Genomic DNA, 22,638 nt, shown 5'->3' on the forward strand with positions numbered 1-22,638 from the left:
AGCCTCCTCTTCCCCATACTAAACAACCCCAGTTCCCTCAGCCGCTCCTCACAGGACTTGTGTTCCAGGCCCTTCACCAGCTTCGTAGCCCTTCTCTGGACACGCTCCAGGGCCTCGAGGAATGCATGTTTCCAGCCCTAATCCTAGTTCTGCTCAATGCAGGGCCTTGCAAGGGCACTCCACCCCTTCTAGGGATTAAACATTGCCTGGGGAGAAGCCTTTTGGATGAACTAATTCTCCATTGGCAGCTTCTTTCCAGCCTCAGCCCAGCTGGAGCTCTGAGCTTTTTTTCCAAGCTTAACCCTAAACCTAAATTGAGCCATAAAAAGCCACTGCAGCACTTGCCTGGACTCTGAATTTCCCTGGGGGATAATCTCTTTGCAGCCACTGTTTTTCTTTGGCAGCTCTGCTCCAGCTGGAGCTCTTGACTGGTCTTTCCACCAGCCCTAACCCTAAACCGTAGGCTGAGCTAAAGGTCAGTGGCACTGTTCAGTCCAGACCCTTAATATTACTAGGAGAAAAATTACTTGGTCAGACTTATTTCACCTTTGCCAACCCTTTTTAAGCCCCATCCCAGCTGCATTTCAGACTTTCAATGCTATTCCTAACCCTAGTTTGAGCTATAAACCAGGCACTATCGAGAAACGCGCTATTCTTCAGAAGAGAATTCTTTTGGCAGCCCTAAGTTTGCTTTGGCAGCCCCTCTCCAGCCCCACTCCAGCTACAGCTCTGTAGTTTCTTTCAGCCTCAATGCTACATATGGGCATGGCTCTTCACAGCCAAGTAAAACAGACTGTGAGAGACTTGAGCCAGGATCAAAGACAAATATAACAAGAAAGAAAAGGTGTTGAATACAGAATGAAGTAAAGAAATAGAATGAGAGTTACAAATAAACTTTTGAGGATTGTGAGATTAGCCTTTCTACACCTTAGAGCTTCCTTGTTTAAACCATAAGAAAGTGAACATAGTGAACTACTACTTTGCAAAATGAACGTAAGATAAGAGAGATCAGATGTGAGAGAGGTCTAAAAATGCACTGGCACTTAAGATTGTGAAATAGACTTTAAATGAGAAGAACGAAGCAGAAGAACATGCTATGTAAGCATGGAAATTCCATGTGAGAGGGCCAAACCTAGTGGGATTCAAGGTCTGATTCTTACTTATTCTGAAGCTTGTTTACTTTCCTTTGGAGTACATAAAAATCCAGAGCTTTTAAGTCTGTAGCCCCAAGGTCTCCTACAATGGAATAAAAAAAGCCAATTTCAGGCCACAAATAATGTTTATTTAGCAATTTCTAGTGTTTATTTCAGAGTTTGTAACACTCAATAATTGTTAGGTACTAAAGGATTCATTATAATAATTAATATTTAAATTTGTAATTCAGTTATTAATAGTAATAATTTATGCAAAGAATCAAACTTATCTCTCGCTACAGCATGTAATCATGTAAAAAAGTCTCCTGGGACTTTCAAGTAAGATCCTCAATCCAGCTCTGTCCCAAATTGTTTCTTTAATAGATAGTTTTGCCAGAAGCAACCCAAATCCACAAAGGACCCACACCGCAGCAATTCACCTGTTGAGGCTTTTTCACAGAAACTGACCGCTAGCAGATAATCATTTTCTACAAGGTGGTCAATGGATTTAAGTGCTCTAACTAACAAAATCGTTGATTGTGCACGAGTGGGAAAATAGTGGCCTCTTATGTAAGCAAGTCCCAAACCATCTAGGAGGTTTTTAGTCTAAACCAGCAGGTTGCATCCTCTCTGTTGGCACCGCTGTAACATGACTTGTTTCTCTCAGACAGGAAGGCAATAACTTCAATCGCTGTGCAGCCTCATATTACTGCAGAGCTTCAAAGCAGCTGGCTGAGCTTTTGCAGTAGTTCAAGCTCACGCTGATAAAAGCATGGGTAACAGCATGACAGCGAGTCTTATTGGTGAGATGGCAGCCAAATGCACACAGAAAAATTTGTTTTTAAACTCTGATACACTTTTCCTTCATGGCATTGTGTTCAAATGTGATGTGTCCCCAGCACCTGGAATTGGGTCCAGTGCTGTTTAGCATCTTTACTAATAACCTGGATGGCAGGACAGAGTACATTCTCAGAAGGTTTGCAGATGATACAAAACCATTGGTTGTGCTGCCATTCAGAGGAACCTTACCTGATGGACTTGAGAGAGTAAAGCCACTGAGTCTGGAGCCAGACTCAGTGTTATCCAGTGTCAGGATGGGCACAACCTGAAACACAAGACATTTCACTGAAATGTTATATATACATACATATGTAGTGGTAGTTGCAGTGGAACAGGTTGCTCAGAGCATTTTGGAGTCTCCGTCTGTGGAGATTTTCAAAACATGACTGGACACAGTGCTGAGCAACCTGCTGTAGGTGACCCTGTTGTGCAGGGCTGTTGGCCTAAAGAATCGCCAGAGGTCACTGCCAATCTCAGCTATTGAGTCTATGTAACATCAACACAACAATGATTCCTGAAGGAACCACTTTTGGTTTTTTTCAGGATTGATAATGCACCAACAAGAGAGGTCTGGAAAATAGTAAACGTTTTCATTTTCTCCAGGCAGTATATAAAAAAGGTGTCACTTCCAAAGAAACAAAAATACCCCCCCAACAAACAATCAATCAGTCAAACAAACAAAAAAAAAAACACAAAAAAACTAAACCCACCTAAACAAACAAACAAAAAACCCTAAAGGTAACAGGTGAACAACTTTGAAACCAGGTGAACAACTCCTCAGAAATCAAAAAGATAAACAGGAAAACTTGTACTGACATAAAAAAAAAAATCCTATAATTTTAATTTCAGTAGTTCATGTTCTTACCTACAGCCAGTTTTGCATTTGCTGGATATCCTATAATTATCTAGGCAGGATCAAGTACAGTTGATCAAGTACAGTTTGGCATTAAAGAATTAATGTATAATAAGAAATTGTTCAAGAGTAGGAAACTCCCTTCAGAAGGGACCTGAGGATCCGAAGGGATGTGAGTGAGGTTGGCAGGGCAGGCTCCAGGTGCTGCCCCCAGCCGGGCAGGAGCTGGGTGTAGGAACAGCCCTTTCCCTGCTTCCCCTGCCTTGCCCGCTCCCAGGTCTGACATTTCCCATAAACGGCTGTTGCCAGGGCATAAAGGGTGGCAGTGACCAGCTGCAGTGCCCAAAGGGAAAAGCTGGCCTGCTGCTTGCACTCCCAAAGAGACTAATGCTCCTCTCCTCAAGTCTTGCGTGAGAAACATCATATATTTCCAAACAATAAAGTCAGCTGTTCTTAGGGATGAATAGTTTCTTAAGGGATTTTTTTTCATCTTGCCATAGAAGCGAGGATCGCCACTAATGGAATCATCTTTCAGGAAATACCACGTGAGATATTTTCAGCCGCACGCTGTGCCTTGCCAGTCACCTTAAACAAGACAGTAAAACACTTACATATAGCTCAGGGCAATCCTGAAAAGCTGCATGAGCCACAACAAGCCCATTCTTGTGTTGATAAATAGGGTCACTCTGAATTTTGAAACTTAAGCTTTTAACTCTGCAGCTCTGGCATCCTCCTGCAGAAAAAAGACATCTCTGTCAATTGTTCACATGGCTGTGTTCATCGGCAGAAAATAAATAAATCTGTGGTTAGCAGAATTTCTCCTTAGGGCAAACTTTGCTGGTGAAGTTTTTCAAATTAGAGCTGAAGAAATATATTTTGACTTTCTGGTAGTGCTGACTCTAGCATTCCAGATCTCTCTCCCAGCAGATTACAGGGGACTTTTGGACTTGATCCGTTCCTACTATTTATGTTACAAACTCACATTCGTTAAGTATCGTGTTCTTATTTTACATTAGATACCATTAAATAGTGCAATACAGAGGGAATTTGGAGAGACAGATTGATAAGAAATCACGTGTTTGCCATTAAATATTTTCCCTATGATATGGAAAACGAGGGTTATAGCATTCATTTCTATTTATGAATTTAACCGCAGTTAAAATACATGAAGGTATATAAGCCTGAACATCGAATTCCCAGTTCAATACATTGCTTAAGCTCGTGGGTAACTAGAAGCTACGATTCTAGCTGGAGCAGCAGCTCTAATGTATTTAATTTAAAGCACACGCTCAGAGCAGTTGCTTTAGTTACTCAGGAGCAGTGCTTTGGTTACTCAAGTGCTCAAAGATAAATGAAGATGAGTGCTTTGGCGAACAAGGACCTGACACTGTATAGTTATAAATGAATACAGAAGACAGAACATTTGGTTCACTGAAGATTCTATTTGAATAAATTGTACATAAAAGGATGTTTCTTTTTCTTGATCTGTGTTTTGGAGCCTATAGCATGAATTATTTATTTACACCAAATGATAAGAAAAGCTAAAACAGTTTTAAAATATTTTTCAATGAAAAAATGAAACCTCTCAACCTCCAAGAAATTGCTATTTATTTTGTTTAAATAGAACAAATAGCCATTTTCCTAAACGCCTCTGGACTCTATACTGCAGCAAAAAATGACCCAGGGCTTTTTCTAAAATTGATGTTTGTGCTTTCTAATTACTTTTAACATGCAGGGCACTGTTCTTTTGCAACTTCTTGAAAAAAATCCCTCTTTGAAATTCAGTAAGCTCCAATTTAAAATGATTGGTTTCCACCTGGATGGACTGAAATTTCTTTCTTGGGAAGTTTATTAGTACATTAAAAGATGCAAATTAATTCATAATTCTTTCAGCTCATTCTCTTGGGAACAATTATACAAGGAAATTATTAATGTACAAGAAAACAAGAGTTAAAAATCTCAAGGGGCAACAGGGGTGCAGAATATATGAAAACATTTAGACCTAGCTAATAGCAGTACTTGGTTATAATGATAACAGTTGATAAAGCAATTTTAATTTTTATTTGTAACCTGATAGCAACCACACAGTGCACGCAAGGAATCAAAGACCCTGGTGAAACGAGTTTACCGGCAAAGGCCCTGATCTCAATGAAGAGCTACAGAAACGCAGTGTGAGGAGCTGAACACGTGCTTCCAGGTTTCTAGGATCACAGCCAAATGTAAGGCTTCAATCAGTCCACCAGTTTCAAGGTCTCTGATGTATACCGTTCCACGATGATTGCATTCAAGACTATCATGTCAATGTAAGCCTCTGCACTCTGATAAATAAGCCAAATATTTTCATCTGGATAATGAAAGCCCCTCAGGATCCAGTTAATATTTGATGAAAAAACAGCACATAGATTTGCTTTTTAGGGCTCTTTGATGGACTTATTTTTTCTCCTTTTAGTTAAGGTGTTAAACAACTCAGCCACTTCCCTTTCCAGTTTTCTTTTCATAATTTATCCTGCATGCTTTTAATGTTACATATCTGGTGAAAATTTCAAATATTTTTTACAAACAGAGTCATAGCACAGGATATCACCAGGGAACCTGTAATTACTTGCATATCTGCTTCCAGCACTCCCTGACATCTGGCTCTCAGTGATAAAGATTGAGGGAAATGCATGTTCTCCCAATACCATAAAACAACCATCGCTACTCAGGGAAGTTTGTCCATAGCATGGGCGTTATCCCGTCTTAAAGACTTGACTTTTTTAACTGTAACCACAGCCATATGAACGTGATATACAAAGATCAAGCCTCCGTTGTTGACCAATATCAATTTCCTTGAGGTCTCCACAATGAAAGTCTGGGCATAGCTTAAAACACAGGGGCAAGACAATAAGCAGGGAAGTCATTTGAACTGAGAGCAAGATTAATTTACAGATATCCAACTATAAAATTACTTGTATTAGACAAGAAAGACTTATATGCCTTTCTCTACAGACTCTAACAAGTACCGTTCACAAATGAAAAATGTTTACATTTGAAAAAATAAGATGTACTACAAATATTTCTCTCAGTTTTCAGAATAGCATAAAAATGGAAATAATTATCTACGTTAAATGATACAGATTGATAAAAATAAAAAACAGGGGACATAGTGGGGCTGCTATACACATAGCTCATCCAGACAGAAATCAGGTTTCTAAATACAGCAATATTTCTTGTTTTATTTTCTAGTGACAGTGTGCCCCTTCCAAAACTCCTTGCACCCAAATATTCCCAAATCTGAGCTGTTGCTTTGATAATGTATATAAAGGAAAAGTGAAGTTTCTTCGTGTGAAAAAGCTCCCACTGAAAGCATTGGCCAAGTTCCCGTTCTGTCCTGCTCCTGCGGCTGCCCAGTTGGCTCAACGCGTTTCCTTTTGCCAAGCTAACGCAGGCGGGTGGCTTCCAGGGGACCACGTCTGACTCGCGCTTCAGTCAAGGTTACTGAGAGAAACTGAGGATGATTCCCTATCAAATGCCATCACTCTATATATTTAAAAGAGCATATGGACTTACTGGAAAAAAAAGGAGGGCACCCTTCAAGCATAATTAATGTTCCTATGTCAAATTCCACCAGCTAGTTTGTTCTCTGCTGATTTCTGCTAGAGACCAAAAGCCCTGCGAACTGGCAGAGAAGTAGGTGCCAAGGAATCAGAAGACCACCTCAGAAAGAGAATACTTACATTACAGGTAAACTGTCTTCAGGTGCAGTTTTAACTATATGAAAATACAAGCACAAGGTTTTTGGTTTTTGTTTTGTTTTTCCCCCACTAAGGGCAGGAGAATAAGAGTTATTTTTCATGTAATGCTTAGTTCCCCCCTAAAAAAAAACAAACAAACTAACAACAACAACAAAAAAACAAGAAGTAAAAAAAAGTGGAAAACTTCAGAGAAAGGATAAGGCTATATGAGAAGATCTGTGATATGCTGTGGACATCAAAAGGGTGAGGCCAGACCAGGCTTTCTGTAACCAAAATTTTCATTCCCCAAGACTTTGCTTCAGGCTGTTAAACATGAAACAAGCTGATGGCATCAATTTGATTCTGAAGGGTCACGTGCTTATACGAGAAAATTCTGATTTAACTTTATATGGCATTTCACTAACTTGAGGTACAAAATGGACAGAGATAGTCCCTATCACCACTGAAGTGATTTCTAATAAGGCTAGCACCAAAGTTTAATGTCTGAGATTTCTCAGCTATTGCTCCTGTGATACGCCTCTTTGGCAGCAGACCAACAATGTCAGCCTAGCATAAAGGTAAGTGCTAGCTCCATTTTTTCCTTTGAAGTGCACTATCTTAAAGGATCGGTGCAAAGCCCTGGAGAAAACAATATTCAAGTTAAAAATTATTGCTGTTCTGGAGAAATGACTTTAGTAGCTATTCTAATTAGCCATGGTCATTCCTAGCTGTATAGACAGCAGAAAAAGAAAAGAAGGACACGTAAGGACAGTCTTGTCAGGAGTTTCCCCCCATGTAGAAAAGTACAGATGCCTGGTTTAACATAAGGACTTGGAAGGCTGCAGATAAAAATGGTGAGAGCTCTTCTGGAAATCAGGCTCGCTCTGGGTTTGGCTGTTGTATTTCTGGGACTTAGCCCTTAGCACTGTAGTCCTGCAGAAACCAGCTTCTGATTACTACCAAAGCAAAAATTGTGGTATAGACGCGTGAAACTGAGACACTGAAGCAAATCGCTTTGAAAATGCAGCGATGCCTCATTGACCCAGCAAATTCACTTAGGCTGCTGGTGTTCCCAGCCCCATTACGAAAGCATTGCTCATCTAACAGAGGTGGCCAGGTAACCCAGTAACCAGAAAGCAAATGAACTGCAATTGTGAATCTCAGCATGAAAAATAATCTTTCCTTTAAAATGGATATTGTTTCACGTGTGATCACAAACGAGAATGGGTGGTGAGCAAGTGCCATGAAAACACATAGGTTTAGTTTTAAAGATATTTATGGGAAGTCTCACTTATTGCTAAATGACGGAGAACAGTTATAATCTGTTATAGTTAATTTACTACTACATGACTAAAAATGTGCAAAGAGCAGCACACTTGTTAAATTAAAGCTCACTTAATGATTACACAGCAGTTGGGAATAACATTCAGTTAAAGAATAAGCTGTAAACGGATGTTTTCTTTAAAATCATTCATTTTGTGAAACTAAAATGACAGAAGCCCTTCACATTTTTGCTGGTTATAAAAAGAAACAAAATATCAGAAAATAGACTAGAAGGGATTTCTTTTAAATGTTAATTTGTGGTGGATATTGGAGTACTCATTGCTGATGATACAACTTCCATGAGAAGGCTCCTGGCTCTAACTCCCCACCCCATCACAGCAGTTTGAGCTGAAGTCAGTACTGTTACCATTCAGACTGAGCAGACTGAAACAAATCAGATCAAATACTGGTCTGGATGCTGACTGTCTTAGCCTCTTTCTTGTTTTGTTCTTGTCACTAAACTGTGATGCATTAAATCAATAATAATAGCAAAATCCCAAGCCTCAGATAAAGGCTAGTGATTTCCTCATTATGGCAGTGAAGATTTTAGCTGAACTAAGGTTATTTTTTTTGGGTAGGGAGTAACCTTCATGATCCTGGGGTGGTGCTGAGAATGGTAAGGATATGGAAATAGGTGGTGAAACTGCAACACTCTTTCTGATGGAAAGGTTTTCTCCATGGGTTAGGCTTTGGCATGTTTCATCAGGAAGCTGGGAGATAATCTGTTTGATCTCTTCTAAACACCGGCAACAGAAAACACTTCTTGCCATCATTCTTGTGCCTTGTCCTGGGCTTTTCACTTTTGTCTAAAGCTATCTCAGACCCAAACATAATAAAGCAAAAGGGACACTAACACTAGATAATCTGTAATTTAAAAGTTAAAAATTTCACAATATTTGTGGCATAGTTGTATACATTGGAAGATTATTTTAATTTTGAGCTAAAGTTGCGTTCAAAAGCAACCCAATTATTTCTAAGTACAAAAATGGCTGTACCTTCATTTTTCTTCCATTCCATGATGCTCATATTCAATAAAATATATATATTTTTTGCATACAGTACTTTTGTGAAATAATTTTATTTTTTAAAAAAACCCTTAAGTGTGAAAAGTCCTCTACAGCAATCCCAATACACCAATTTTGGATTATTTTTTTCATGTAGGAGCTTTATAAAGCATTGTTTCAGTAGTTCAGGGGCCATGTTGGGCCACCCTGTTGTGGCCACCCCGCATGCCAGTGCGTATGAACAGCCATGGTTCAAAGCTTGGTCCCCCTCTGGATGTCTTTGATAGAACCTGCTGTACAACAGCTTTGCACAAAATCGAGGGCAAGGATCATTTGAAACTTGCATCCCTTCATGTGCTAATGCAGGATGAAAAAGGCCAATGGCTGCAAAGCTTACTGCAGCCTCTTTAAGCTTGCCCACATGGCCCTGTACTAAAGGCACCATGGAGCACTGGGACAGGCCCCCGCTGAGCCTGACAAGCCAGCTAAGTTATCCTGAACCAGAGCTACAAACCACTGCCTCCTTCTTGGCTTTGGCAGCCCTTACCCCTGTCCCTGCACGTCCAGACCCATACTCCAAACGGAGAAATGACAACACGTAAAATGGAGCTGGACTCACCTTGCATGTGCACATCTCCACCTACATGCTGTATTACAGCATCAGATCATTATTTTTCTTTTGTACACGCGTTGTAATCACAAGACACTGGCCAAGGAGAGTTGCAAATGTAGATGTATTCACTCATTGTTTAATGATGCTTGCATAATTGGTGGCATATGGGATCTTAATGAGGACTACATGCAGTATGCTGTTTGTCTAATAAGAAATTTAAAGTACATCCTTTTGTGGTTTGTAGTATGATCACTAAGAAGGCTGGAATTAGTGAAATTACTATATGATTAAGAGAAAGGCTTTCTATCATTTTATACTCATTAATAAAGGAAACCTGTCTGTGTGCACAGCAAGATTGATTTAAAGCTTATGTTTCTTTTCATGGAGACACCACAGGTAAGGACTCTGAACACTGCTCACCGCTGATCAAAATGAGAGCTACTAAAAGTTCAGAAATCATTGTCTCGCAGCGAGAAAGCCCCTTCATCCATGATAAATTATAAATATTACACTGGCTTTACAAAGAAGAGTTCTTAATGGTGTCTGCTTATTCAGGACCCGCACAAATCTACATATCCAAAAAAAAAAAAAAAAGCTTTTAATTGCAGATTTTTTTCCTCAGACATTGCAGTATGTGCTGGCTGTGCTTGTTATATTCTGCAGTTGTTTCGACACTGTAGACTTCTGCATATAAGCTGAGGTCCAAGGAAGTCAGAAACCCATATTCTGCTGTCCCGAGTCCTACAACATTTTTATCCTTTTCCAAGCTCACTGAGGGTAAAAGTTTTGCCTTGTTTAGTGAGGAAGAACAGACAACGCTTAACAGCACACCTTGTCAGATGCTGCCTGCACCCTTAGAAACGTAAGTCTATTTACTGTCAGCTGTAATCATTAAGTCTTTCTTAGCATTCCTCAAAGGAAAGGCGAGCACGCCAGCCTTCCTTCGCTAAGAACAATGCAGAACTCGGTCATTTGGTGGCCTCATCTTTCAGAGCTGCCCTAAAACAAACCCCTTCAAGTCAGCTCCACAAAAGTTCTTAAAACTCCGTTTTAGATTGAGTCACGAGGAGAAAACACTGGAAGAGCATTTAGCACTGAAATGGTTCTGGGTGTTGAGCCATGTCTCTGGAAGGCGGCTGTGTTTGTTGGGCTTATGATGGAAAGTCAGCCTCAGCCTTAACTGTGCAGCAAAACAGGCTCTGCATAATAATGCTGCTATGTAATTTATTCCTCTGAAATGTTCTTACTACACTTGTGAAATCATATTGGTGACTGCATTGACTCTGAAGGGTATATTATATAGAAGAGCAGCAGAAACTGCTGCCCATGAAAACTTAACAGAATTAGATCATTTTGCAAGTGCTTAATAGTATTTATTCACCAAAGGCACATCATTAAAGCTCTACTCTGCAATTTGGATACTACGAATCATTTAGCACGTACTTGGGAAAGCTGAGATATCCTAATAAAAAATAAACACAAAAAAAATCAAATACACAATGCTCAAATTTTTGAATGTGAACTAAATGGCAACGTGCAACTAATAAAATTTCTGCATCTGTTCTATAAAACAGGTATTTTCCTAAAATTCTTGATTTACCCTTTCAGCAAGCCACCACAACAGACTGGCAAATGGTAGCAAGTTTTTAAACTGGAAACGAGTCAAAAGCATATTTGGGTAACTACCTTACACGGGTTTGTGGGATTTTAGGCCAGAAAGTGCACGACATAGGTCCTAAGGTCTCAAATGGGATTTCTGCATCAAATATGGAACTTCTGACCACGGTGAAACTGCAGTTTTTCTTTAGGAAGACATGTATCAGTCTGTAAAGCATAGGGGAACACACCAGGTTGAATCGGTTGTATGGATAACGTGGTAACTATGAAAAACGTATGGGTTAGTTTCCATCTGCCTCCCTCCAGTTTGCGTCAGAGAAACCACACTCCTACCAAAGCATCTCTGCCTTAAACTCACTCCCTTTTTCTTTCTCCCTATGCCCAAGGAGCCTCAAAAGTACTTGATGCTGTATCTTCAAAATCTCATCACGTAATATGCTCTAATTCTACAGGAAACTACTGAATTTTAGTTGGGGCAGCAGCAACAATTGCTATTACAGTTTTCCAGAATAATACCGTAGAACTCACTTTAGGGTGAGATTTATGACACAAAGCTATTATAAATTGTTAAAAATCAATCCTTTTAGCATGAACAGAAACAGTTGATTGTAAAAACAAACCCAATGAAATATTCAGTGATAAAATGGTGAAGTCACTAACTAACGCATTCAGGTGGCTCTAGCGGTTGACCTTTGCGAAATTCCTTGGAGGTAGAGTGCAAACTATTATTTTGGCTGTGGTGCATTCCTGGGGAAACACTGCTATAAGAACTCTATATTTCACAATGAAAGTAGCTCATTTTTTAAGCTTTAATTATGCATATTCTTCAGTAGGTGGCCTTCTTCCTTCTTAGCAGGTACTGAATCAATACCCTGGCATAGTGCTAATGGGCGCCGTGCTGCTTGAGGTACCATCCTTCAGAAGGGAGGCTGAAAGGAAGGTCTCTTCTTTGTGATTTTGATGGTTCTTGTCGCATCTTTTTCCCCCCTTTTTTTTAATAATAGAGGTGTTAGCACCAGTGTCTTGGCCACAGTCCAAGTTGGGTAATTACATTCTGTCTCCCTAAATTTTGCTTTGTGCAGTTTTAATTTAATATGGTGTTCTTCTCTTCCTTCCTGCCCTAAGTTGTTTTGTGTCATTGCTAGGCACTATTAAATAACCTCCATATTTCCCCTGAGACAGCTGCATTTAAGCTGTGGGTAAGGCAAAGCCTGCACATGAAATTTGTGAACCATTCCCAGAGAAGGAAACACAAGATCACTTGCAATTATTACATGCCGATATATACCTGGACAAACTCCAGCTTTTCTGCTCCCCTCCAGTACTTTGCTTTCATTTGGAATTTAATTACCCAGGTGAAGACAGGCAGCTGTAGGGAGCACCATCCCTCCTCAAGAGGACACAAGGCTCGTGCCTGGGAGGCCGTTTTCGGCGGGCTAGTGGGTTTTACCCTGTCTGAGAAGCAGCTTTCCTCTGCGACAACATGCCAGCCCTTCATGGGGAGGAATGGTGCAATGTCTCCGCATCCCAGGCAGGGGGGTGCCTGCCTGTGAATCTGTCCTTGGCTGCCTTCCCTCTCTCGTCCCTCTTTCATGGCCAATTTGTCCTACCAGGGCAACCGCGTGGGCCTCAGCAGAGTTCCCCTTATACACGCCAGACTACCCCTTCACCAGGCACATTTGGATGGGCTCTGTGGGAGGCTGGAAATGAAGCCAATGCCAGAGAATTTCTGGCTTTAGTCTACAAAGTGACCTTCCTGATGGTCTTTGTTGTACCTAAACTCAACACCTTGAAGTGTAGTATTATGACACAGAAGATCCAGGAGCAGTGCTGAGAGGAATAACTGCTAGGGTCAAGCAGGTGGATGGGGCTGGTGTGGCGGGAGCCCTGGGAGAGGAAGGCGCTGAAGGAGCTCCTCAGAAGGGGGAGCACAACGCAGCCTCTGCCACCGGCACCGAGAGCTGCGCCTGCAGCTCCCCAACGCTGGACAGGAGACCTTGCCTTTGGACCCGGAGCTGCAGCCCACTGCTGATGTGACCCAGAGCAGCAGGAGCCAGACAGTGCTGCGGGTTGCTGAGGGCGGCTTCTTCCAGGAGTATTTATTTATAACAGCTTAGCTGGCTGAAGAGTCTGCAGGAAAGCCTGGCAGTTGCCCAGGAAAGGCTCTGAATCAGAGCCTCCTGGAAGGATGAGAACCTGTCTCCTTTTGGTGTTTTATAGAAAGCCCAAGTCCTTCCTGAAATATTTTGAGAGGCACTGACATTGGCTGTGGTGTTGCTGTTGAGTTTACGCTCGTGGCAAGGAGACTAGGTAGAGCTCCAGGGCAAATGCTGCATGTACTATTGACCACGTTTCTCTCAAACACTCCTTACCTTCTAGAAAATCCCTTACCTTCTGGAAGTAAAAGCATTTAAGAGACATTTAGACCCTATTAATCCAGAGTATCTAAAGGCTTCAGTCTAACATGATTTTTTTTTCATGGGCATGAAGTCCTTGTGTAGACAGTGCTGCACAGGATTGAAGTCGATCAGCTGAGCATCGCTGCCCTGTGTTTTTCTACACGTACATGCTTGTAGGTGCTGGGGTGGGGGACTGTGATGCAACACAGAGCGCTAAAGATCATATTGCACATATCCTTCTGAAGGTGTAAATCAAGGTGGTCAACTTTTCATCACCTTAGCTGAAAAGGTATGCAAAAAGTAAATATTAAAAAATTCTAATACTGAGAGGCACCTCAGGTACAAACTGTATATAACAAGAGCCATCCAAAATAGGCTTATAGCTACATCTTCTTATACTTCCCCCCCCCCCACCCTCCCAAAATGACTGTATTTGGAGTCTTAACTTGACAATAAAATCATAGGAAGAAAACTATTGCTGTAAACCAGCACAACTCCACTGATTTTCCAATTTACTGTATTTGAGTAATCTTAACCACGTATAGTCTCACTTTGCTTTAAAACACTGCCAGAACTTCAGACTTTGAGGCTTTCAATACTGATAGTGTTGTTGCTCTTGATTACATTTTTTTTTTAATACAGCATACTTTTCATGTTTAATTTAAATCCATTCTTTCATCCTGCTACCCAAAGGCATTCTGCATGCAACAATAACAATTTAGGCCCCAAATCACCACTATCTGCTTATTTATAGCAAGATCCTACAGTAAAGGGAGTCTTTACTAAGCCCTCAATGGATAACATCATTAGTCATGTGACTGTGCTATGAACTTTTCATTTTTCTGACAAAAATGAGTGTTTCTTTATCAGCCATTATTACTGTTCTACAATGTTCCACAAGAAGAACCTTTGCTTCCTGAGACCCATCCTCTTTATGCTATCGTGGCCGTTGTTTTACCAGATACTGAGTGTGTGCCTGCTCCTGGCATGCCATTATAAGCCAGACTTAAATGCCTTAATAGACTTGCTTTTCTTCATGCAGTGTCTGAGGGAAGGCGAGCAGCTAATTATGTTGCTTTTTGAAATTGCTGAGCTATCTCTAGTGTGACCCTCAGAAAAACAAACAAACAAGCAAACAAACACCCACCACAAAACAAAAAAAACAAACTGCAATAGCAGGGCTTTAGTGGGGAAACAAAATCAAACAGCTAAAGAAAAAACAAAGTCAGTTGTTGCCGTCAGAAAGCAGAGATTAAATAATTGAAGGAACCTGCCTTGTATAAGTAAGCGTGTAAGTATGAGCAGCAAGAAAAGACTCAAATAGGTTTTAAACTTGCATGAAGTCTCTCATAAACTATGATCCTGAGGGACTTTGATAATAATAATAAAAAACCCTTCTCTGTTCAAAGAAGAGTATGTGAGAAAGAGGAAAGTTGTTAAGCTGACAGCCCATGTTGGATGGATACTTTTCCTTCTAATGAGGACTCGTACCAAGCGCAGTGCAGTGCAACGGCAAACTTCTGCCGCTCTGAGTTCACCTTGGACCTTTAAAAAAAACAACGCATGGGAGTAGGAAGTTGGTTTTTACTTCAGAATGGTTTTTAAAATCTTTGTTACAGTCAAAACTATCCCAGTGCACTTTTACAGACAGAGCTTTTTGCACTACAAAGATATTTTATTTTTCTAACTTGGATCCAAAAGATATTTTCTTGCCTTTCACTGAGATGTAGAAGTCCACAGCACCGAACTCTGACACATCCCATACTAGGACCGTGGATAAAGGTCCTGGCAATTACTGTTTCAGTTATACATACACACTTATACTAGGGGGTAAAGGAAGCAAAACTGGATCTTGAAAATGAACAACTACTTTTAATACAATTACATAAATGCTTGGACCACAAAATTGTTTGAGTTTGTAGGGTTATGAGACTTCACACTGCTTATCCTGCTTGGCGCTATGACCCAATGTTAAGACACTGTGAAACCTAAAGCATGAATGCAAACAGGGAAAAAAAATCAAGAGCATTTTCAAAGCTGATATTGATTGATAGAAGGGGCTTTATTCCTGCTCTGCAAATATGAGTTGAGATTTGCGTAACAAAATTGCAGGTCAACAGCACAAGTACCTGTATCTGAACTGCTTGGCTAGGCTTCCTTTTCATTCAAGGAGGGGAGTAAGCATTGCTAGATTTACCTCCTCCTAAGGTAGAAATTGAACAAGCATAGATGTGTTATGGTGTAGAAATTACTGCTTTTGTCCATGTCCTGTTTTGGCTATGTGAGAGCACAAACCACGAGCTCTGATATAGATGCTGAAAGTTCAGTGGGATGCATCTAACACTCAGTCTGAGTTCTTCAGTTTGTAGAAACTGATGGTCTTGCTAAATACAGGTGCTCTCTTGCCCTATAAAAAACTGCTGAGGATGAAGGCAAATAGTGTCTGAGTATGAATGAGGAAGAAACCAGACAAATCTGTGTGAGGTCCCACACAGAAAAGCCCAGTACTGCTCCAGAAGGAAGACATACTTCGGTTAGCTTGCAGGGACAATGATGTACAAGGAGACCATACCTGTAGACTGACAGGAGTGAAATTCCAATTAAGCTGAAATCAAATGAGCGAAATGAGCTGAAATCAAGCGAGCTCAGAACTTCAGCCTTTGTCTGAAGAAACTACCATAAAGGAAAGGACCAACTTGACTCCATTTGGACTGTGGGATACTTTTCAAGGCATGTCAAGAGAGGCCTAAGGTCATCTTGATGAAATGTGATGTTCACCCCACAGTCTAAATGGGATTGCGGATTGAGGCAAATGAGACTGAATTATCCCAGGACTGGATGAGTTTGATTGTTCCAGTGAGAAAAGAGCTAGAAGAGAGAGCTGCTTGCATCTCTGTAATGCACAGAGAGAAATCAAACCTTTATTTCCTACCTCCCAAGAAAGGAGCAGATGCTTTTTTATCTAGACTATCTTGCCAAGCCTCAGCACTTCACGTTTTTCCTCCTCTGGCCATAAATCTGTCACTGCTTATCAACATTTGGACAATTGTGCCTGAATCAAATAATAGCTAGTGGTGGTGGACAGCACAAAAGAAAAAATCAGGTCATGTGCTTTTAGCTAGCCAGCTAATTCTGAGCTCTGCAGCTGTCATCGGCAAGGACTTACAAGTGGTGTGTGCGAATACAGACGTCAAAGATATCTGATCTATGTGGAAATTGTAGCTTGACACACAAAAGAACTTATGACCTTTAACTCTGTGAAATACCTGCCAGCCAGCTGTGCTACAGAAGAATCTACGCACAGTGCCTGTAATGTGCTGATCCTCTTTTAGGCCAGCCAGGGTTTGTATCTTTTTTTCCAAACATTAGAAAATGAATTGACTACAACCATAGCATTCATGTAAAACCAACACATCTGATATGACTAAAACAGATAACACCACCTTTCATCACAAGATCCCAGGGGTACTATGCATCTTATTCACAATCGTTCGAGTTCTGTAACAAATTCTTGCTTAAATTTATACATAAGCTGCTCCACTGAAATCTAATCACATGCGTGAGTCCTTTCAGAGTCAGGGACAAGTGCTGCACAAGAATTATGTTTGTTTCTACTGATAACAAAGCTCTCTGTAGAACAAAGTACAAGAAGAATCTTTGTTAACTGTTTGAATTCCTTAAGGAGTTTAAGATGTCAGATGTGGATTTTGTCCAGAACTCAAGAACCACCATCCTACTCTGGCTGATGATACTACAAGATACTTAATGACAGAAGGTGGGCAGGACTTTGTGCATCTCAGAAGCTGCGTGTTCTGCTGGGAAGGTCTGAGCTTTTAAATGAACTTCTTCAACTAGATGACTAACTCCCTAGCAAAAGAAAAAAAAACAACAAGAAATACAAATGAGGCATTGGAGTGGGAGAAACAGTGCCTGATGCTTGGAGAGACCCATTTTTAAACATCATCTCCAGCAACCTTGCAGACAGAAAACTAATGATGTGCTACCATGAAATTATATTACCACACCCTCCCCCAGACTATTTTCCTAACCTGCTGCGTCTCAGTGTCTGTACTAATACAGGTGAAGTCATGAGCAATATAAAACCTCTTATTTTGTTAAAGAACAATAACTGCTCTTGTAAACATATAAATAATGAAAAAGCTTGGACTCACATTCTCACATGGACTGCCAGACAGCACTGGTTGCCAAGTCGTGATCCCATCAGAAATATTTACCTGAAATGTACCGCAAACATAAGAGTGATCTAAATCTAATTGCATAGCCTGTCTCCTTGTACTGTTGATTCAAATTTTACCAGAGTCTAGAATTTGGTTTTGGTCAATGTCTACTCTCAGTAGGAGAAGACAAATTTTGAAGAGATCGTTTCAAATCTTAAGAGTTCTTTAGGCACAGATCTAACAACTGTCATGTGAAGTCAGACCAGTGGTCTGCCCTGCCTCTGTACTAGCCATAGGCACTTAGCAGCATAGCTCCAATGGAAATAGTGAGGAGCAGTGAAAATCAAATTTCAGATCTGTCTCTGAAATTTGGGGAAATTTCAGACCTGTTTTTATACTCATAACCTGTTTTTATACTCATAACCTGTTTTTATACTCATGTGACCCTATGCCAACATCACACCAAAGCAAAATTTAACCCGGGACTCACATTCTTGCAGCTTTAGGAAATTATAACCAAAATGCAGTTCTGTTTGCAACTTCTCTTGCAACATCCTTTTCAATTGAGCTTCTACAAAATCTTACTTCTAAACATACAATAAATGCCTGATAAAAAAGTGTTACTTGTGCATCCTTTCCCCCTTCCCATACCTGCCCCTTACAACAGTTTGCATGGAACAACTCTTGCACTTATTGTAACACACTGAGGTGAAGGCAAGTCCTTTGCAGCATAAATCCCAAAAGGCAACCCTCAGAGATGCCGTGTGCCCTTTTGTTCCACTCACACAAAAGGAGGAGTGTTCTCATCCACCTCATAATTCACTTCAGGTAATACCTCTTAAATAATACACGCTTCCTTCCCAGAAGGCAGTCATTTATCAGTGTGATCAGAAAACTGCTTATTTTTAGCTGTTAAAGGAAATGCAGTTGTCTGCTGAGCATGGCAAAGCTCCTGACTTCTGTACAAGTGGAATTGAGTGGATCACAGTCTGGGGGAAGAGGTCTAACCCCAGCAGTCTTCAGAGGAAACTTTTTACTGTTTTTCTAGAACCAGTGAAAGAGCCTGGACTCCGCTGCCTGGCCATTTAACCTCAGAGAAAGTGAAAAGTAAAAAATTTGAAAAACAATTAAGTTCAAGCAAATACAACTGCCACATCCTCTTCACCTAGAGTAAGTCTTATGTAACAAATCCAACCTCTACTGCAGTCTCCATACACTCAAACCAATCCCCAAACCTGTTGATAATGGAAATTTTGAAACAGCATGAAATAAAAAAATTGTATCAATATGTTGCTGAAAGGCTAGACCCACTTCTATGTCGCCTAAAAATACTTTAAAATACCTGGACTGAGGTGGAGAGAATAAATTGGCCATAATTTAATCTTTTCTTCACCTATCTAGTTGTGCTTCAGAAAATGAAGTGGTCCTGTTTACACAGATGGTTTTATGACCCTCTGTTTCCCCAGACTGAATCTCCTGTGTCCCTGGAAGAGATGAAGGCCACGCTTTCTCTTCACCCAGCTGGTGAAGTGAACACACTCAGCAAACGCTCAAAACTGTTACCGTGCCACAGCAGGACTGCTGCCTTCTCTGTGTCCGTACACGCAGAGACGTTCACAAAAGACACAGGACAGAGCTGCTATGCTGCTCAGGCCCAGCCTGGCAAACAGGAGAAGCCAGGGCTGACCCCATGCTCTGGGTCATTCAGGGAGTCCCCTCAGCAGTTGGAAATCAGCCACCCAAAGGTCACCATCTCCCACCCTGCCTCTCCAGTCCCCTCTCCCAGCCTGACAACTCTGCAAGGCATGCTGCACATGCCGATTGCTGAGGAAAGCCATCTGCAACAGAGGTCCCAAACACGTAGCCTAGAACATCCCAAGGTTGACAGCCTCCAATGCTGCTCCTTCTTGAGCAGCTCCAGCCCCTGCTAGTGCAACGCACAGCCATGGAGCCCCTACTCCGCCAGCACTTCTGCTTTTGGGATTATCGTGCCCCTTCCCCTTGCCTGACTAGGGAACGTGGGAGAATCCAATGTTCCAAACAACTCTCACAGGTCCACAGAAACAGAGAGAGATCTTTCCACCTCCGTCCCGGCGCTGTAAGACCCTTGCCTCCCCCTATTCTACTCTTGGAGACATTTACCTTCGTCCACTTTTTCCAGCAGAAACTATCCTCTCGACTGCGCTGCGGTGGCGCTTTGCACGCAGCCACAAGCACCTTCACAACTGAGGACAACAGGGGATCAGCCCTGTCACGCGTTATTTCCCCCTCCCACAAAGTCTTTTACATTGTTCTGTATTTAACAATCCATACCCCTGCCTTTGCCCCGCTTTCAGACTTGAATCCTTCTGATTCCTTCCATCAAGCTGACAAGATGAAGGGTTCTTTTTCTTAAATATATCTTTTAACAAAACCTGTATGGAATATGCTCACTTGTGTCAGTGATCTGGAAAATGTGCTTTGTCTTTCTTCCAGAGAACATGCACATTTCAGATTTCCCTTAAGCTTTCGTAATTATTTCTGATCTTGATGGTTTCAGTTTGTCAGCCCAGCTGATACCAACCAGATGACAGAAATGATTTGAGGGTGGATTTTGTCTAGGAGGGAGCAGAGGAGAAAAATCAGAAAGAAAATTATGGTAATTTTTCATTTCATTGTGAAGACATGTCCTGGGTATTTGCATATTCCGGGTGTGAAGTAAACAGAACTATAATCAGATGACATGGCAAGACATGGCAAGAAAGGCTTGAAATGCTAGTCAAGACTTGAAATGTAAGTGCTTATTAAACATGAAATCTTTCCTATGAAGAATGCTCAAAAGAAAACATCACGTTAGACACCTTGCTCAGTGAGTTGAGCCTCTTCTCACAAGGCCAGGATACTGAACAGAGCAAGTTTACATATTGCCAAGTATGTGTACATTATAATGAACGCATATAGGACCTATTAGTTTGGTTGCACTCCTTGTAAATAAAAACCTGCCTCCTGCAGAGCTCGTGGCATGCTGAGAGCTCCTTTCAGCTTTTCACTCAGCCCCATCACTACATCTGTCAGCTGGCCTCAGAATAGAGGGGAGGATGAGATATGAGGTATCAAGATACAGCTTGTAAGGACTGAATCACAACACTAAACTTCTTTAACTCAAACTAGCAGGGTCATTTAGCAGGTATGACTTGCTGTGACACCTGCTGAAGAAGAGAGGAAACTCTGGGTACTTAACATTTTAGAATAAAACTCAGAGTTTTCCTTCAGCTGCATTTACTGTCTGAACAAACTCCAGGGCACAAACTCCAGTGCCAATTTAATACAGATTTCTATTTGTGGAGACTCATTAACATTGTGCACAACTGCTTTAAAAAGGTTAAAGTCTTGGCAGAAAGCAGCGATAGCAACTGTCGACTGAACTCTAGAAACTCTCCAGCACTTACTTGAGACTCTCCAGATGGGGAAATACTGCAGCACTGAGCTGAGCTTTAAGCAGACACCAAAGCTCAGAGCGGCCCCCGGCCCTGCAGGCACAGGCAGGTCAGCAGCCTGTCCCCACAACCCTTGTGCTGCCAACAGATGGGATGTGCTCTGGGGGGCTGCTGGGCTCCCAGCTAACTGCTCTCCCCTAAATACAATCTGCTTATGTACTTCCCTTAACTACATGCTTTATGATTTATAAAGCTGGGTATTAAAAACAGGACACCACCACTTCAAAGTCCTTGTTTTATACTAGAACACATACTATTAATTCTCTTTTGTAATTCCTTTGGGTATGAGGTTTAGTCTTGACTGCTACTCCCTTTGTAGGTACTTGAGGCCATTAAAAAAAAAAAAAAAGTGTTGGGGTTGTTGGTGTAACAGAGACAAAAGTAAATGCCAAAAAGTGTTTTCTAGTCATTCTTAACAGCAGTGACTTTATAAACAGAAAACAAAACAAAACAAACAAACAAAAAAACCTCAGTTCAATTCAAAAGGGTTCAGAAACAAAAGCGAAAATGTGAAATGGTGTTGTGCTAGCTTTGATCAGGTGTTGGGTTTGATGGCCCCAGCTCACATTTTATTAACTGCATCTTGTCTTACTTAAGACCTATAGCACATAACGTATATGTATATATATATAAAATAGAGATCTCTAAGTTCTTTCACTAAGAGTAAGAGCGGATATTATTTCAGGAGATGTTAATGAAACATGTGGAGGGTGTGATTTGGTATGAAATGCTTTTAATCTGCCAAAGACCTGAAAGCACTTTACCATTCAGATGAAGTGAAACCGATAGCTCACACACTCGCTGCTCAGCTGTAGCCAGCTGAGGAGTGGACTGCAAGAAACATTTAATAGTTCCCTCTATCCCTACACAAATCTTTAGAAAAGTGATTGAAAGATACCTCTCAGCTGAAATGGGAAGGCGAATGTACATGGAAAGAATTTAACTATCCAAGCTGCAATTTGACATGGGGAGTGTATCACTCTTTCTTATTGTATGATAACATCCATCCACTGTGAGTGACACTGTGCATACAGCTTACACAGAAACTAGTCTAGATTGCTAGAGCCTGAAATTACTACCTACTACCTGTCCTGAAGAGATTCCTGCAGAAAGGTTGGTTTGTAATTAATGCAACTGAACACATGGGAAGTCCTTAAGTATTTAAAGGGGCACGGGAGAAACAATGGGGGCCTCAATCCTTTTTACCTGATGGGCAGATAAGATGGTGCAACTCTAAGGGCGCTGTGTCCTTGGTCTGCTTTCTAGCACTCACACTGCCAAGCCAGTAGCAAAACAGCTCCTTAACAGGAGTCACGAAAGAGCCCAGACACAGAACCCTGATCACTGAAAGGCTCCCAGGAAAGCAGAGGTAGTTTCTCCAGCTAACGTGGAGCTGCTCCTTATCTGCCACCTGGATGTACCAACAGGTTAGTTCCTTTTACATTTTTTTCTCCCCTTTTACCCCCAAAAAGTCATAACTGGAGGCTGT

The 22,638-nt window shown here is 41.2% G+C and overlaps 1 long non-coding RNA gene across 2 annotated transcripts in view; it reads right to left on the bottom strand.

Moving 5' to 3' along the window:
- Window positions 1-11,620: 11,620 nt before the first annotated feature.
- LOC125184106 (uncharacterized) overlaps window positions 11,621-22,638 on the bottom strand; it is a 324,641-nt gene continuing 313,623 nt past the window's right edge. The window contains exons 9-10 of one of the 2 annotated variants that reach the window (XR_010832907.1): window positions 17,668-17,730; window positions 11,621-13,776 (exon numbers count right to left, since the gene is read on the bottom strand). This is a non-coding gene — a long non-coding RNA (uncharacterized lncRNA). Of the gene's footprint in view, window positions 13,777-15,595; window positions 17,363-17,667; window positions 17,731-22,638 lie in introns of those variants that run through there. The other variant, XR_010832908.1, reaches the window with a different exon arrangement.

Source organism: Anser cygnoides, chromosome 7 (assembly GCF_040182565.1).
Source record: "Anser cygnoides isolate HZ-2024a breed goose chromosome 7, Taihu_goose_T2T_genome, whole genome shotgun sequence".
NCBI lineage: Eukaryota > Metazoa > Chordata > Aves > Anseriformes > Anatidae > Anser > Anser cygnoides.